This window comes from Megascapheus bottae, chromosome 7 (genome assembly GCF_031878675.1).
Source record: "Megascapheus bottae isolate mThoBot1 chromosome 7, mThoBot2.hap1, whole genome shotgun sequence".
Classification (NCBI taxonomy): domain Eukaryota; kingdom Metazoa; phylum Chordata; class Mammalia; order Rodentia; family Geomyidae; genus Megascapheus; species Megascapheus bottae.
In genome coordinates this window covers 38458660-38476075 of record NC_143515.1, presented here as the reverse complement: position 1 = coordinate 38476075, position 17416 = coordinate 38458660, and the positions used below count along the sequence as shown (strand labels likewise).

At 40.3% G+C, this 17416-nt stretch overlaps 1 long non-coding RNA gene across 2 annotated transcripts; it reads right to left on the bottom strand.

The window, feature by feature from the left end:
* Positions 1-1588: 1588 nt before the first annotated feature.
* Positions 1589-15543, bottom strand: LOC150060661 (uncharacterized). 2 transcript variants are annotated; one of them, XR_016536143.1, is made up of 4 exons: positions 15413-15543; positions 13791-14104; positions 7656-7817; positions 1589-1927 (listed from the first exon to the last, which is right to left on the bottom strand). It is a non-coding gene; the product is annotated as an uncharacterized LOC150060661 (long non-coding RNA). The 2 variants fall into 2 exon arrangements; XR_016536142.1 differs by lacking the exons at positions 1589-1927; positions 7656-7817 and adding exons at positions 9831-9935; positions 11086-11174.
* Positions 15544-17416: the final 1873 nt, after the last annotated feature.

Genomic DNA, 17416 nt, shown 5'->3' with positions numbered 1-17416 from the left:
TTATTTATTTCCCTTCTGCTTAATATTTCAATCAAACATATATTTGCTATATTAATCACAGAACATGACGGTTTTAAAACCTCAGAAATCATTTTAATTGAATACCTCATGTCCGTTTAATCTAAAGTTAATAAAACTTTTTTTAAACATCAATGGGCCCAATTTTAACTTCTTGCTATAGAACACTAACTTTCCCTTCTCTAAATTTCTTTTTCAGATTCATTCTCACAAAAATTTATATCTATTTTTTAAATCAGATTCTTTTTATGTTAACATCTCTGTTATTTACTATAAAATTAGTACAGAACCCAATAAAATGGAGTATTAGTCTCAATGGCAAATGTTTAGTGTATCTTGACTCAAAGTATATTTTAAAATAAAGTCTTAGCTACTGTACGTCATCATATATGAACACTACTAGAAGAGAAAAGTTTTGTTGAGACTTTCATATATCTGAACAGGAGTGGAAGTTCTGGAGAGACAAAAAGGGTCATAGCGAGGACTGGGAGTTTGAGCTAGTGATAGAGTGCTTGCACAAAGACCCGGTTTGATTCCTTGGTACTACATACATAGAAAAAAGCCAGACGTGCTGCTGTGGCTCAAGTGGTAGAGCTCTAGACTTGAGAAAGCTCAAGGACAGTGCTCAGTCCCTGAGTTCAAGCCCCAGGACTGGCAAAAAAAGATAGAAACATAGGGAATAAATTGTGCGTGGCCCCAGTTGGCATTTTCTTCATTAATTTACCTAGAAATAGGGCAGGTATGATAATTTTAGATTTGAATATTCACATCATAGAATTCCATACACATCCAGTGCTCCTAATCCCACTTAATTTTAGAATTACAATGTTTTGTTTTCCTTCTGCTATTGAGACTTGGATTTGTGCTTGCTACACAAGAATTCTTCCATTTAAGACATACCCTATGTCCTTTAAGGGCTGGCCTTAGATTGGGATCTTCCTCATTCTATCTTCCATGTAGCTGAAATATTATATATCACCATACCTGGCCCTAGAATTACATTATTCTTTATCTACAGACCAGAGGCAATGAATAGGTCTTTAGCTATTGTTTTGATCAGAATTTTCTAGCTCTATGTAGCTGTAAAGTGAATGAAAATGTGAGCTGAGAAAATGGTGTCACAGAAACATTTAGCACATGGCACATGGACTATGCACATGAATCCCTTAAGAATCCATGGGCTAGCAACCCAGTTTTCTGGGCAAGAAGTATTTCTCTTTTTACATTTTATATCCAGTGTTGCCTAATAGAGAACTTCTCCTATGACTTTTTTATGTGAACCAGGCCTTGCTTGGTCAGCCCTGTGTAAGGACAGTTTTTAGAGACTACTCAAACATGATACAGCTAAAGTAAACACATTATTCTTACACTAACCTGGGGAACTTCTCAGCATGAAAAAGAAGGAACTGTTGAGTCAGGATAGTAGGCATAATTTTCAAGCATCCACAGAAAAATAAGCACCTGTCTTTATTGTGATAAGAAATCAAATAATTAAACAATAAATGCCAGTAGCCACTTTATGTGAGTTTATGTGTGAGTTTATGAAGTCTTTCTGAGTCACATGGCATGTTGTTGATTGAGATTCTAAAACACTAGAAAGAGAAAAAGAGATACTGTCACAGAAAGTTGTTCAGAGAATGAATGTAGGACAATTCAAAGTAGGCAACCATGGGAGATGATCGTAGGACATGTAGAGCAGAGGAGATAGAGAAGAAAGGGATGGACCTGAAGACAGCTGAATTTTATTTGTGACCACATCCCTTACGTTGTCATCTCAAGCTGTTCAAAAGCTGTAGTCTCCGTGTGTTCTGTTTCCCTCCATGCTAATCTGATCGCCCTCCTCTCAGGCTTCTCACAGAATCGCCCTTGTAGCTCCTCATAATGAATGTGACTTCTGCCTTCTGAAGTGCTAGACAAAGATAAGAAATTATAGACTATTACACACGTAGTAGGTACTTAACAAACATTTATTGAACTAGAAAGGCCATTTCAGCTAGAATTGATTACCTCTCCATACTAATTTCTAAGATTATATGCCAATAATTATTGCTTTAATGGAAGTGGCTAAGTGAATTAACCTACTGCCAGAGTTATGATCCAATAACATTTTGGAAAATGGCAATTCTTCTTCAGTCCTGTAGTATCTAGATATGACATGCAGCAACAAACAGCAAATTCTGGACAACAGCCTGGGTGTTTTTGCTACTTGATAACGTTGGAATGCTTGAGTAGAGTTTTTCCATTTGAAATACACATCACAAAAAGTCTACCAAGACAAGTTAAGTATGTGTCTCTGGCAAAGGAATTAAACAAATGCGGAGAGTGAGAAACATCAATGCAATGCTAGCTATTTTAGTGCTCTATTATCACCCACAGAGATTCTCATTGTAGTATGAAAATTCCATGATTATAAATTCCAGATATATGGCCTGCCGGGTAGGCAGCCATATATATCAGCCTCTGTACTGCTAAGAATAGACTAATCCGAATTTTAACAATTTGCTGCCTATCCGGGCTCATGCTTGTAATACTAGCTATTCAGGAGGCAGTTCAAAACCATTCAGAACAGGAAAGTCTATAAGACTCTTATCTTACATCAATCACCAAAAAGCCGAGAATGGAGCTGTGTGTGGCTCATAAGGTAGAGTGCTAGCTTTGAGCACAAAAGCTTAGATACAGCACACAGGCCCTGAGTTTAGAACCCAGGACTAGCACAAAAAAGAAACAAAAGAAAAGAAGAGTAAAGAATTTACTACTTAACCATTACTAGTCTCGTGCTGTATATACATACATACACATACATATATGTAACATGAATGAGTAGTCATATGAAGCTACTAATATAGAGAAGAGCAATGAACTCTATACTTTCACCAAGTAACTCTGCCCTGAAATAGCTCATTTATAAATGGCATACTAGGGTAGTGGATTGCCTTGCTTTTAACCTTTTCATGGTTCTTTTCTTTTTACTTTGTGTAGAAAAAAGGTGCTACCCACTTCTATTGCCTACTCAATCTTAGGACTAATCCTTGACTTTCTCAAATATTTCATGGTATAGTATCCACTAGCTATCTCTATTTATAAAATTACATACCCACATATGTTTGTATATAATCTATCATATACTATCACCATTTTTTTTTTGCAGAATTGGGTATTAAACTCAGGACCTTGTGCATTCTGGGCAAGTACTCTACCACTTATTGCAGGTCCCCAATCCTTTTACTTAGCTTGTTAGAGAGGGTCTCATACTTTAGCCAAGGTTGGTTTTAACTAATCTTCCTACCTCTGTATTAGTATATGGATTATAAACCATGTGTACAACTATACTGTGACCTAGCAAGTACATTTTTGTCTGGTGTCAGAGTTTGAACTTAGGATTTTGTGGTTATTTGGCTTCATTACTCAGCTGACACCTTACCACTTGAGCTACATCTCCAACCTAGCTTTTGGCTGGTTATTTTGGAGATGGAGTCTCATGAACTTGTCTTCCTGAGCTGTCAAACCATGATACTTCAGATCTCAGCCTCTTGAGTAGCTAGAATTACACATGTAAGCAAAAACAAAACAAAACAAAACAACAACAAACTCCTATCAAGTTTTTTGAGTACATGTTGACCCTCTGGCCTGGGGTACCTCTAGGTTTAAGGGAGAATTGTTTAGTTTCTCCAGAGATTGCCTCATGTATTCCTGTCTCTCTCTCTCTCTCTCTCTCTCTCTCTCTCTCTCTCTCTCTCTCTCTCTCTCTCTCTCTCTCTCTCTCTCTCTCTCTTCTCATCAGTCATGGGGCTTGAACTCTGGGCCTGGGTGCTCTCCCTGAGCTCTTCAGCTCAAGGCTAGTACTCTACCACTTGAGCCCCTGTGCCACTTCCAGTTTTCTGGTGGTTCATTGAATATGAGTTTCACGGACTTTTGTTCCTGGGTTGGCTTTGAACCATGCTCCTCAGATCTCAGCCTCCTGAGTAGCTATGATTACAAATGTGAGATACTGGCACCTGGCTTATTTTTGTTTTTGTTTCTGTTTTTTTTCATATATTTTCACTGTAATTAATAGAAGGGTTGCATTATATCTGCCAGATAGGAGGTGCATTAATTCACATACATTGATACCCTTTCTCATGTCTTTGTTTCTGTTTTAACTTGGATAATGCATCTCTAATATTAAGATTGGATAAAATGTTTTTTCTAGAGTCAGCTCTATGGTTTCTTCTGATTGGGAGGGGTTCTAGATTATAGGACATGGTCACTTGAGCTATATTCTCAGCCTTAATTCCTCTCTCTCAGTCATAGAAGACGATTTTTTCCTAAGTAATAGTTTTTAAATGCCAATTTTCACAACAAGAGAAAAATATAACTGTGTATTAATTTTTTAAAAACAGGTTTAATATATGTAACGTGGAATTTGACATTTTAACTATTTGTAAGTGTGGAGTGCAGTGGCTTTAAGTCTATTCACATTGTCACACAGCTGTCACCATCATCAATCCGGAATGTTATCATGAACTAGCACTCTACAACTTTGAACACTAACTTCCTATCCTCTCCCATCATCTCCAGCATCCAAAATTCTGCAAATCTGCTTGACTACTCTAGTGACCTCTAGTAAATAGATTCACAGAATGTGTGGAACTTTTGACATTGCCTGGTGCCACTTAGCCACATCTCATACTGTAGCGTTGTGTGCATGTGCCACATTCTGTTTATCTAGCTGGCCGTGGATGGGCTGCTTTTGGATATTGTGAATAATGTTGCTTTGAACATGGGTGTGGCAGCATGGTGAGTTTTATGAAGCTACATGATCTGTATATGATCTGGTTACTGATCTGTTTTTTTTTTTTCTTTCTGTTTTTCAGTTGTCTGCGTTGTATGGATCAGCCTTACCTTTATCATATCATGTTGACAGCAAGTGCTAGGGTTTGAATGTGTCTCCTACTAACTGTTCAAATGGAATCCCAATGGGATACTGTTAAGAGCTGGAACATTGGAGAAGTTATTAAGGGATCGGCGCCCTTATGAAAAATGTCTAGGGAGCTTCTTTGTTCCTTCCATCATGTTAGCACACAGGGAGAAGTCACCACCTATGAGGAGCAACTTCCTTATTGGATACCAAATCGATCAACACTTCCATTTCACATTTCCCAGGCTCCCAAATGAAGAAAAATAGTTACTTTGTTTACTAGGCTGTATCAAGTTTTAGTGTTTCATGATTGTGATGAAATACCTGAGGTTGGATAGCTTTATATCATAAAAAGAGAGGTTTATTTAGTCCACAGTTTTAGAGGCTCAAGGGCATGGTACTTGTGTAGGCTGGGCTCTGGGAAGAGCCTTCTAAGCCAGATCCCAGCATGAAAGACTGAATCACAGCAGGAGTATATGTGAGAACAGGAGAAAGAATTACTAACAGGAAGTCAAAGGTGTGAGGGACTCAGCTTACTCCTTTTTATAGCCCTCAGAGAAAACCAAATCAGGGGGTGCCAAGAGAATCATAGAATTTCCTAAGGTACATCCCAGTGTTCTGGAAGATGTCCCACTAGGACCTCCTCTTAACTTCACCACAGTGAACCATAAACCATGGGGAACACAATTAGACCATACCCAAGCCATAGCACTGGTGTTTCCATTATAGAACCATCAGTAGATGGGGACGACCAATGTTAGATCCTTCTTTATTTGACAAAGTCAAATGTATACAGGCAATCCCATTAAAAGAAAAATCTTTGTCCGTGACATATCAAAATCTGAAAAATAATGCAAGTCTTCTCAAACATGAATTGTCATAATCATTCAGAAAGCTTTGAAAAGTATAGTTCTCAGAATCCTGACCTACATGAATAGAACCCAAATCTCCAGAGAAGAAGCTGAGGACATACATATCATTTCAAAGCTCCTGGAATTCTTCTGGTTTAGGAAGAAATTTAGGAATTCCTTTTGACTTTCCAAAAGTACCCTGTATGTCAAGCAAAGTCCACCCATTTGTCCAGTGGCGTCCCTTCTGTACCACTAAATCCATCACACTCAGCACTACCGAATTTCAAGCATGTTCAGGACTACTGACATGGAGAGTCTAAGGCAGGACTAAGGGTGCATAAAAATTGAATCAATTGTTTACAGAACAATTTTGATTCCAATTAGGCCAGAGTTTGTGTGTTGTCTCTCAGCTGCATGCCACCTGTTCTGAGGGGAAAGGAAGGGCTCCATTTCCAGTTTATTTCCTCCACTTCTTCAGATTCTTGAATTTGGCCACATGAAGCTTCCAAAGGTTCATCTGACCCAACTTGTACACTCTCTGATTTTGTTCTTTTTTGAAATTCCCACCCAGACTGAGATGGGTTTGTTTACATTCACACATGGATTGATTTTCTTTACACATCTATGTAGCGATAGAGCCCATCACGTGTCTGAAAAGTCAATAAATCACATACAGAAGTATCCCTCCAAACTACAATTCAAGTTGAAGCTGGTGAAAATCTTTCCACAGTGCAATCTGTGGAAGTCATTTACCTTCTTTCCCTTCCTCCCCAGTATCAAACATCCCTTGATGGTACACGATTAGTGAGAGAACTCTGAGTGGATTAAGTACTGTGACATTTGGAGAAAAGCAGGACATTCCTCATTATCCGCAGATCTGTGCCTTTGGGAGAGACAGTGTGAGCTCACATATTAGCATTTCCACACCCGTCTCCCTTCCTGTATGCAACTTCTAGCAAGGCAGCTTGCCTTATTAGTAACATGTTTGGGATTAACAGCTTTGCTATTGTGTTAGCATCTCTGTCATTACCCAGGAAGGAAAACTGGCAAGTGCTAAACCAGTTATGAACAGACCTAAACAGTGCCCAGGATGAAATTCTCACGCAGCGTCCAATGTTGGAGCCAAAAACTTGCCCAGTGATGAGGGAGGTGTGTGTGCCTTAATAAAAACAGGCCTTATAATTAGGGCAGGGAAAATTTTAAACGTGCTAAAACTCTCGTGTCGCATTAAAAAGAAATGCCATTCAGGCATTTACAAAGTAATGGAATCTGTTCCCATCTGCTCAGGCTCCCTTTCAACACCTCTCCTCTTAGTGGTGCCAAAAAGAGAAACATTCTAGGGCAGTAGTGTGAACTGTAGGACAGCCAACAATGTGGCAGTGTGGCATCCGGGGTGTGGGGGAAGGGACTATACTCGGAAACTAGCTGGAAGCCTTGAAAGTGTCAGATGAGTGCAAAGAGGACCTGTAAGCTCAGGAGTCATGAGCTGGATTTCTACCATCGATGAATACGGGCCCAAATCTCTGGCCAGCACAGGGCATGATGGAGAAAGCCTGAACCTAGAAAGGAGACCACATGTATATGACAGGTCTGGTCTAATGACCCCATTCTGTGTGTATTCCTATCTGTATATCACTTTCCCTTAAGCTTTGGAGTGGAGTTAAAACAGAAAATACAGGTGCTAAAGAAGCACCCTCCCATTATTCTGGGCACCCACCCAATTCTCCATCCTGGTTCTCACGTGGCACCGCTTTGGAGTTGCAATAGACTGAGCACCTGCTAGTGATAACCCTCTTCGCCTCCTAGTGGCAAACAGCTCCAAGTCACAGATGCAGAAACAGACTGGGGTGGCAGAGGAAAGTGGTTTCTTGAATCACTCTGGCACTGACCTTGAGACAAGCCAGTACCCTGCATTTCTGGGGTTCCAATGGATCTGCCTTCAGTCAGAGTTCTCGGGCCTTTTCCACTGATAGGAAGAACTCTCGTCATTTCCTCTGGTGATGTGAATTCAACGTGCCTCGTTTCTCTTACTACTTTCTTCATAAAAAAGCCTGTTGTTAGAAAGAAGGTCACATTCAACATCCTCAAGTTTAATATCAAGAGGGACCCTCATAATCCCCCTGCCCCCCACTGCCTCTGATTCTGAGTCTACTGGAAGCAAGTCACACTAGGCAGAAAAGTTACTCCATGAGAAGGTAAAAGGAGGGAGAGAAATGGCTAGGCTGTTGACTCATATGGCAAAGCATCTCACAATTTTGCTTCAACAACGTCCTGCTTGTAGTTTCTAGATCTGGTAATAAAACTTTGCAGGGCAGAAAATTTCAGCACTTGGTCTGATAGGATTTTCTCTGCCTTGTAGGATTTCTCACCTGAAAAATCTTAGAAAGTCAGTTCCACTCAGAGACTTACTTAACAAAGCACTTTGGTGAAAAGAATAAAACCATATGATTGGGGAATGGGGTGAAGGTGAACAACTATATTTACGATGTCTAGGACATGCCATGTGTGTCCAGGTATGCCAGGGCTCACTCACAGAGACTCCCTCGAGCCCAGGGCTGGGCCTGATGGCAGCTTGCCTTGCAGGATGCGAGTACTCAGTCCTCACATTCTCCCAGTCCTTTCCGAGTAGTGTTTCCTCTGGTAAATTAGAGAGGTGAGCTTTCCTGGGATTTCACCAAGGGAGGTAAATTTAATCCAGCTCTCTGGGTCTCACAGCACTGCTTCTGAAGTGAATCCGTGTACTCTCCACCTCTAGCTTTAGTCTGCCTGGTAGAGTCCATTTCTGACCTCTCAGAAAGTCACCTTTTGCCTCTTTTGTCTGTCCTGTAATGGAAGGAAAAACCTACCAACAAATATTCAGTGTGCACGATTTCTTCTCTTTGTCACCTTCCCAGACTTAAGAGGACAAGGGACAGCCTGTCCACCTTTGCTCAAATCATAGTCCCAACCTTTCTAGTTTCACCACCTAAAAACTTTCAACATTCATCGTCTCAACATAAAATTAGACATACTCTTCCCACTTGGCAATTTCTTCCTCTGCTCCCATATGTCATCCTTTTCCATTTTACTCAAGGAGTGAAATGGTGTGTGTGTGTGTGTGTGTGTGTGTGTGTGTGTGTGTGTGTGTGTGTGTGTTTCCGTAATGTCTATTCTGGAATCTCTCTTGGGAGGCAGAGAGTAGAGGGGGCTGTAGCTTTCTCTGATTTCCAGACCCTGATGTCCAGACACCATTATGAGGAAGGGATGTCTGAGACACGGTCATCTTGAGGACATACTGGTTCAGTCTGGTGGGTGAACTCAATCTTTTATACAAAACCAACAAATCATACCTGTTGTATATCTGAAATTCAAATGTATTGATTGTTGCTCCAGTCTTAGTGTTTAAACGGAATCTGAGCTCTGTCACCTTAGCTTTTAGTGTTCAAGGATAGCACTCTCCCACTTTAGCCACTGCTCTACTTCAGGCTTTTTGATGGTTAATTGGAGAAGAGTCTCACACATTTTCCTACCTGGGATTGGCTTCCAGCCACTGTTCTCAGATCTCACTCTTCTGAGTAGCTAGGATTACAGATGTGAGCCACCTGTGTCCAGCCCTAACCAGTGTTTCTTATTTACTGACTCTGACAACACTAGTCTGATGTCTGTAGGGGAACTGGGGAGAATCTTCAAGTGTGTACAGAGATGCTATTCTGGGCTTTGGGGAAACAGGGGGAGCAAGAATGCTTGAAATTATGATTATAGGACATTGATGCTCCTTCTGGGAGCCATCAACCATATTGCTATTGTACTTGCTTGGGGAGACAATCATAGCCAAAGGAAAGGAGAACTTTTTCTCTTGGTTTATGTCCACATCTGGTGACCATTTCATTTATTGTTCCAACAGGGACTATTATTTTTTTACACTGGAACAAAAGATAGAAACCAAGATAGTTACAGGCAATATGAACTACATGTTCCCTATGTAAACCACCAAATTCAATATCCAATGATGCATTATTTGTTTTCAAGGCCAACATTTCTGAGTAATTCTTTGTTAAACATAATTGAAGATCTTTTGCCTCCTTTTCTTCTTCATCATGAATTTGTGAGTTTTGTGAATTTTCAGATATTTATCTGCCCATATGCAACCAGATTGTGGGGCCAAACATTCTTTGTGCCTATGAGGAAAGCTATAGATAGAATCCAAAAATAATGAAAAAAATCAACGCCAACTCACTGAATTTGATGGCTTCTGTATCTGGGAACCAATTTCTGAAACAAGAAAATTCTGAAAAACTGAGCCAGGTAGTTCTCTCCAAGAGCTGAATTACATTAACTTATGGGACTTCTGAAAGCAGCACTATACCCCCAAACAGCCACATATGGCCTCACTGAGCCAAATGTCTTCCTTTGACCCAGCTTAAGTTGGTCTAGGAGTACTTCACCATTTGGCTCCATTTCCTGGCGCAGGTCCCTTTGTGATGATACTTCCTTGTTCCCCTCAACTATCTATTTTGTCTCCATAAATTTGATATCTTTAAGGACTTGTTTTCTACCAGGTTCTTCTCTGTGGTAGGGACTGTGAGAAGTAAGCAGTGGGGTCAAATCAGCGCTGTCTTCCAATTTAATTTTGTTCCTACCACCTTAATTTTTCTGTGGTTCTGGGATTTGCACTCGGGGCCTGGATCCTGTTCCTGAGCTCTTTTGATCAAGGCTAGTGATCTTTGAGTCACAGGGCCACTTTCAGTTTTCTGGTAGCTAAGTGGTTAAGTGAAGATAAGAGTCTCATGGACTGCCCTGCCCAGGTTGACTTTGAATGGTGAGCCTCAGAACTCAGACTCCTGAGTAGCTAGGATTACAGGTGTGAGCCACTGGCACCCAGCTTCCTATCACCTATTCTATAGCAGGAACCACTCCTAAACTTAAGGCCCCATTAGACTCGATTGCAAACAGTAAATCCTTACAAATTGCAGAAATAGGCTCATTTGGAGGAAAACAAGATGAGGGGAGTGGGTGTGGGTAGGGAAATGGGGACACAAACATGAGAAGGGGTATCAGTGTGTGTGAAGTAAGGCTCCTTCTATCTGGCAAATATAACTGTAACCTCTCTATTAATTACAATAAAAATTAATAAAAAATGAAAGAGGCTCATTTGTGTCCAGCTGCTTCATCTGCGCATACAGAGTATTCCCTGCAGTTAATCATACATACCACCTCCCCTCCTGGCCCACTAAATAAAACTTGGAGAGCTGAAAGCCACATTATCAGGCAACCAGTGAAGTGGAGGAATTTACATTCTTAAGGAACTTGTTTCTCAAGATCAATATTCTGAAAACATACTTGGATCAAACTGTTGTTAGAAGGATGGAGTTCCAGTGTTTCGAAGGGGAAATCTGAGGCAGGCCAAAAGGAGAGCTTCTTGATAGAGACTGTGATTCAAAAGATATGGTCGTTAGTGTTGATGGTAGGATAAACTTTCAAGAAGCCTGAATTTTTGGACTGATGGAGTGACTCAAGTGTAGAATGTATGCTTAGTAAGCATGAGGCCCTGAGTTCAAACTCGGTATTGCCAAAATAAGCAAAGACAAAAGAGAGAGTAAAAAAAAGGTTAAACTAGGCGAAGTTGACATTTTAAAATAGTGACATCAGAAATGCCTGGTTATGTGGTGCATGAAAGCTGGCTGTGGCAGCTGCTTCTGGCTGAAAAGCTGAAAGAGGATGAAAGAAAGGCCATCAGCCTTTCTCAGCCAATTCGGAGTTTATTGCATTGAAACAGATTCTATCCTTATCTCTGAGAAAGGTTCCACTGGTGTTTGTTTGTTTGTTTGTTTTTTTAGGCCTGCTCACACTCTCACACTACCGGGGATTTTGTTGTTGCTTGGTCTTGTTTTTCTGTAACAGAATAATTGCTAATATTGAAAACTAGAGTGTATTTTGTGTTTGAAAGTTCCAATTTCAGACTTGATTCTCTTGAAATAGCAAAATATTTATGAATGATGGATTTCTTCTCCACACAGGGTCTATATTCTGGCATGATTCTGAGGCTGTTTCTGTTAAATAATTTCATTCTTTATTTGCAAATTAGTCTAACATAGGAGGGGTTGATGTTGGGATTGCTTGAATCCTTTCTACTGTGTAGTACTTTTTGGTGCCAAGGCCAAATGGAAGATTCTCTTATACTTTGGTGCTTTAACTGATTGTGTTACCTGCCTAAGCCCTATAAGCATTTAAGTCTTCCATCCCCAATGCAGAATGACTACATTTGTCCCCAGATATCTGCCTCAGGTATGCTAGCAACCTTCCCTCACCATTATTTGTGATGAGTGAATTCCTATGTGATCCTCCATTAAAATCAATGCAAACGCTTCCACCAAGAGGACTGTCACTTCCCACATTAAATTAGTAAGAATTTAACCATTCTGGAAGACAGTTTGGAAGTTCTTGGAAAAAACTAAAAATAGACCTTCTTTATTACCCAGTCAAACCATTCCTACTCATCTACCCTGAGCATCATAACCCAGGATATGATAAGGACACTGGCACAGCCATGTTCATCACTGCACTATTCACAATAGCCAAGCGACGGAAACAACCCAGATGCCCCACTATAGATGAATGGATACAAAAAGCATGGTACATATATACAATCAACTTCTACATAGTCACCAGACAAGATAAGATAATGGTACTCTCTGGGAAGTGATGAAACTAGAGCAAGTCATGTTGAGTGAGATAAGCCAAGACCAAAGGAACACAAGGTGCATGGTCTCCTTGATATGTGGATATTAGATCTAAACAGTACAAGAGCTATGACTCAAAACTGGGATACTCAAGGTCATTGACATGAACTTTATAGTTATAACTATAACTATATAGACATATAAATCTATGATGGGATATATTCTATAGACATTGATATATAGTTTGATATGTATCTATGACATACAGACTCAAGGCTTAATTTTAATTATGTTCTAAACTTTATGTGCCAATGATTGCATGTAGAAATTCCATTCTTGAACACTTGTTTGTTAAACTTGACATGTGAGATATGTTAATAAAATCTTTTAATAAAAAATTAGTAAGGATTTAACCCGATCATTCTTTGCCTACTCTATCCAAAAAGAAGTATTTCTCCTAAAGGTAAAAGGATTGCATGGCAGAAGACCACTCACACTTTCCTAGGCCAGTGGATTAACTAATTCAGTGGCTGTGTTAGGTTTGGTGCCTCCAGGTAAATGTGACAGGAGCAATCTTCCTGGAGTTTAGAGTAGAAGGGCTAAATAGCTCCACCTACAGCATGGATGAAATCAAAGTATGTGGAGTTTAGGGAACCCAAAGAATGGCAGTTTTTTCCTTAACCAAATTCAGAACCAGGTAAGAAATAGTCAGAGAAGTCAGACAAGTAGAGAGGCAACTATTGGCTCCAATAGGACCTGGTTGTGAGAGCAGATGGGCTAGCTACCACTCTGTAATACTGAATTCAAACTCTTCATTGCACCACAGGCCTGGATGTGGGAGCAGGGAGAACCTCCAGAGCCAATAGAACAATTTCTTCTGTACCTTGTTGGAGGGACAATGCCTGACTTACACACATTTCCCCCAGTCTAAGGTTATCACTTCAATGTTGCACATTACTCATGACCCTGCCGTGATATAAACTTAAAGACTGCGTCTAAGGAAGAATACTTTTGCTCTTATCATTGATGCCTTGTTTACATATAAATACTTTTACAGTACCTATTTCTCTAGAATGGGATTCCAGAGAACGAGAGTATGGATTGCTATGGAATTGATAGCAGCGTGGCTCACATGGTAGACCAGTTGCGTACTAAGTACAAGCCCCAATATGATGTCCTAGCACTTTCTCCTTCAAAAAAAAAAGTATTGGAAATATATATTTATGACAATCACTCCTTTCTGAAAGATTTAATAGGAAATGGAAGCATTTGCTATTATGATAGAGACCAAAAGTAGGGCACCAGCCCCAAATCCAAATCTCACACAAATACACAGAATCTATATATAAATCACAGAATAATTACCTTACATGACAAATGTAAAACCAGTGAAATATGATGCAGTCGGGCTGGTTTTGTATTTCTTTTGTCTTTGGTGTCGAATAAGCGGAGAGTTTGTGATGTCAGGAAAGACCCTAACGGGATCAGAATACTTGAGGTCCTGTTGAGTGATGAGGTCTTCAACCAGTCTCGACGGCCACACAGATTCCTGCTTCATAACCAGGGTCACTGAGGAGACATTTCTCATTGGATCAACTTGATATGAATATTAGGTTTCAGTCTCTGAGCCAATATTGCTGGTTTTTAGTTACTTGTAGCTTTAAAACATCTGCTTTTTCCTAGGGTGGGGGGAGAAAGGGAGAGAGGGAGAGAGAGAGAAAGAGAAAGAGAGAGAGGGGGGGAGAGGAAATCAAGATCAAGAACTTGCTTTGAGAAAGTAACTGTTTTAAAAGTCAGACTGATAGATTTGGCATTTCTCATTTGTGACAGAAATAACAGACTTCATGGGGGCGGCATAACTTCAGTATTACAGAATAAATGCTTTAATATTATTAAACACAGCATAGCAGGCTTTATAGCAAACTTCATAATAAGGTTAGATGTTCCAGTATCAAAAAGGGCACACACATTGCTTTAATGGTATCTACATGTTATGGATTGTAACGGTCCATTATGACATCATCTGTTAGAAATTTACTATGGAAGCTTGGAGAGGGTGGTTCAAAAGCTTTCTTCTAATAAGATGCCATGGAGTGTAACTATATCTAATGACAATTGGTCAATTATGAATAAAGCAGTTTCAAAGACGACTGTTGCTTTAAGCTCTATTAAAACGTTAATGGGGCTTAGCAAGAAGTCTCCTTCTCTTGCCCTGCTGTTCTCTCATCTGAAAAGCCACAGTCCTGTGTGACCCTTCCCAGCTCCCAGACTACACGGTTCAGAAAGGCACTTGGGGAAAAATGTGACTACACACAAGGATTTCTAGTCAGTAGAATTGGCATCACAAATAACTCAGATAAGAAATTCCACATAAGAAATTAAAATTCTAAGCTTCTGCTTGAACATTTTATCCTGTCTCTGCTTGTGGATGTCATGGGAAGCATCCACTTGAGAGAAGCCATTGACCTGGAGTTCCCAAAAGAAAAATGTCTTGGCGTGTGATAGCCAAGTTGGCTGCACTCAGTAAAGGTATTTACTCTAGCGATAAGGTTGGATCTCGGATTTTTCTCCTACAGATTCATTTTGGATGAGAGGCACTAGGCTTGAAAGATAGAAATTTGAGTGTTATTCGATGAACTATGACTCTCAAGTCTACCTTGAACTTCACCAGTCCTATTGTCCCAGTTTAGCAGCATCATGTAATAGGTGTTACCTAATATATCACTGTATCCTCATTCTGACTAGATATTTCTCACTGATACAGACCACAGCTGGGCCTTGTTTCTCACAAAGAGTTTCTGGTGAAACTAGAGCCATAAAGACTGGATTAAGAGCAAAGTTCAAGGAATCCCAGAATCTTAAGACTTTGCAGACAAATGTAAGAGTTTGGGATTTTTCAACTAAAGATGAGCAACCTGAGACCTAGGAAAGGGAAATATCTTGGAAAGATCAGCCCCAGAAAGAACTGGGCAGAGTTAGAAACATACAATTTCTGATTCTAATCCAGGATTCAGTACTCTCTCCTCTGCACAGCTGGCCTGAGTGATGTCAAGTTTTCAAGTCTTTCACTCCATTCCTAGAGAATGCGTGTGTCTTTTACAAAGCCACTGTCCACACATCCAGGATGACACCAGCTGTGCAGCCAAAGCCCTCCACACTATCCCACTGTGTCTGGTGACATGCAAATGAAGACCACTGACATCACACTAAAACCCCACAGGGCCTTAACATGCTTCTCCACTAGTGGCAAAGATTAAGATGTAAAACAAATCCAGGGGGTCAAGTTTACAAATGACACCGGTTATTTGAGTTCCGGACCTCTCTGTGTTCAGAACATATTTTGGGGCTGAACTTGAAAGCAGGCAATAGGGTGAAAATGCAATCATACTATTCAATATAAGTATGTGCAGATGGAAGTAGGTATTTTGAGGAGGTTGATAGGATTAGGAAAGGGGAAGGAGAAAAGATGGATGATATTGACCAAGATTCATTGTACTCACAAACTGACATGTTGAATTGAAATTCCTTTGTACAGCTACTTAAATGCAAAAAAAATGAAAAAATAGAAAGGAAAGTAGGCAGAGGGTTGTGGATGCTTCAGGTTGTCTTAAGCTTCTTCACAGAAGCTCCCTTCACCCCCATAGCTTCTTCATCCCCCTTCATCACATAGCTTAAACATACTATCCCCAACAACAACAAAAAATACTTGTAATTCATTTACTAGCAATTCCTTTGTGCACACCAAATGTAGCTTTCTTCAAGCATTGTGCTTTGTAAAAAGTTTCCTAGAAGAGAGACCTTTTAGATTGGCTGATACAACAGGGACAGGGGAATGCTGGACACTAGTGAAGGGAAGGAGAGGGAAGAAGACATGTTAGAGGAGTGACCTTGACTAATAGGGGAGCTAGAGTCTCTATAGGGTCAGGGATGGAGATACTTGAAATAAACCACTGGATTCACAAGACAGTAGAAACATTTGTTGGCTGGAGAGCAAGTGCACGATGATGCAGACTGCTCTGCCAGAGACTGTCGGTGGCTCTCCTGTTCCATATCCCTGAGATTTCCAGTCTCTAGCTCCTGCCAACATTTTCTGTAAAGCACTTAACGGAACTAACAACAAGAAGACAAGGATCCCAAGTGTGGCTTAATGACTGGTAGATGAGTTCAAGAAGCTATGTGCTGAATGAGAGAATCAAATGTTTATAGCATGTACTTGTGCAACTATCTGTTAAAGCCTCTAGGACACTTGGCCAGCGGTGTCAGGCCAGTGGGATAGTTTTGTAATCCTCAGGGCCATGGACTACCTTGTACATGAATCAGTGCTTTTCATGATGTGGGATTATCCCTGGTTGATGATTTTTCTTACTTCAGGTAAAATGAGTGTTAATCCATAAAGCACCCACTTGAACTGTATCTGGTAAGTATCATACAGGAGTCACATGGGATTTTCAAAAGTAACTAAAAAAGAAAGCAAGCTACTCAACAGAGATAGAATGAATTCACAGAATTATAACATTAAACTGTTTTGCAGTTAAGATGAATCAATGGCATTAATTTGTAGTTTCTATTGGAGATCATAAAAAAGATATACGATGTAATGTGACTTTTAGAAGCTGACTGCCATTACTGCTTTCTGGGAATGATGAAGAAAACAAAGGTATAGAGAAAGCTGAGTGCTAGTGATTCACACCCGTAACCCTAGCTACTCAGGCGGCTGAGATCTGAGGATCATGGTTTGAAGACAACCCAGGCAGCAAAATCCATGAGACTCTTATGTCCATTAACCACCAGAAAACTGGAAGTGGCAGTGCTAGCATTGAGAAAAAGGGCTCAGGGACAGCACCCAGGCCCTGAGTTCAAACCCCATGACTGGGAGTGGGGAGTGGGAGGGTGGGGGGGAGGAGCAGGGAGGGGCTGTGGAAGGTATAGAGCAACTAAGAGGCTGCTACTACATGGTAGGTTTGGAAGAGAGTAGATCTAAACCAAGAGTA